Here is a 1455-nt window from a genome sequence, read left to right as displayed (position 1 = left end):
TTTTCCTTCTGGTCTGATTTTCTTTGAAGATCGTCTTTCATCCTCTTTACCTCGTCTTTCATCTCCTTTGCCTCATCTTTCATCTCCTTTGCCTCATTTTCCAGCTGATTCATTTTGGCTTTCAAGACACTATTTTCTTGTTTTAGTTCAAGTGTCTCTGTTTCCAGATGACTTATCTTAATGTTTAAGTTCTTTTCCCAATTGTCTTCAGCCTCTCTTAGTTGTGTTTTGAGTTCTTCCACAGCCTGTATCCAATTTGCTGGGATTTCTGGTTTATTGTTTGCTGATCTCTCCCCCTCTGTTCCATTTGCTGAGTAGTACCTGTCTATTGTAGTTTCTTTCTTCTTTTTCTGTTGTTTGCTCAAATTCACCCCTTCTTTACTCCCCGTATTTGTCTGTGCTCTTGTTCCTCTCATTTTTTTTTTGTTTTTTGGGGACTTCTATCAGTCTCCCCTCTTGGAGCTTTAACAGAGGCTCTCTTGGTGTAGTCTCTGGGGGAGGGTTGTTGGGGGTTTGAGCTTCGCTGTCCTCTGGAGGCTTTTGATTGGCTTAAAGTCCAGCAGTCAATGAGGATGGGTGGGGAGCCTGGGCTTCCGTTCTGGAGACTTTTGATGGGATTAAGTTCAGCTTGGTTGTGCTGGGTTTGCTCTGAGTTCTAAACTTCCTGGAAGGCTGGAGCAAATATGGAGTATCTCCAAAGCTCTGGCTGGGCTGCCAGGTCTATGCTCCTTCTAATTCTTCACAGAATTCTTTAGGATAAGATTGTCTTGACTCCGCCTCTAGGTATCTGTTCTTTCAGAAGACCCTGCTCTCTAAGGGGGGAGAGGTCCTGTCCTCCCTAGGCTCTGAGGGCTCCTGATGGGATTGGGTTCAGCTGGTGCCCTAAAGCTGGAATCTCCCTTGAGACTCAGATGGAAGGACCCAGCCAGGGGGCTACAGGCTTCTCCCTTCTCTCTATGTTTTCCTGCTGTCTGTGTTGGGGAGACTGGCTCAGGTTGTTTTCAAGGTGAGCCTTTCAGAATAGCCAGCCCTGAGGCCTTTTTGCCGGCCCTGAGCTTCCCACTGCTGCCTTGGGCTCAGCACTCTGGGGTGGGGAGGGTGGGTCCTGGGACCTTCCTTCTGCCTACCCCTTAGATCCAAGTGATCTAGGTTCTGGATTTTGAAGGGCCATACCTTTTGATCCAGGAGGAGGGTTCTCAGGGTCTATCCTGTTGTTCAGTTTGAATTTTGGTGTCCTGGGAGCATTCAGTTTGTGATTGGTAAGGAAGGGGTTTCAGAGCTCTGAACTTTCGCAGCCTCTAAGCCGCCATCTTGACCGGAAGTCACCCCCCATTTATCCATTTTTTTAAATTTATTTTTTATTTTTTTTAAACCCTTACTTTCCATCTTGGGATTAATACTGTGTATTGGTATGGTGATGTAGAGTGGCAAGGGCTAGGCAATGGTGGTCAAGTG

This window comes from Monodelphis domestica, chromosome 6 (assembly GCF_027887165.1).
Source record: "Monodelphis domestica isolate mMonDom1 chromosome 6, mMonDom1.pri, whole genome shotgun sequence".
Classification (NCBI taxonomy): domain Eukaryota; kingdom Metazoa; phylum Chordata; class Mammalia; order Didelphimorphia; family Didelphidae; genus Monodelphis; species Monodelphis domestica.
Note: the sequence above shows the minus strand (reverse complement) of the source record.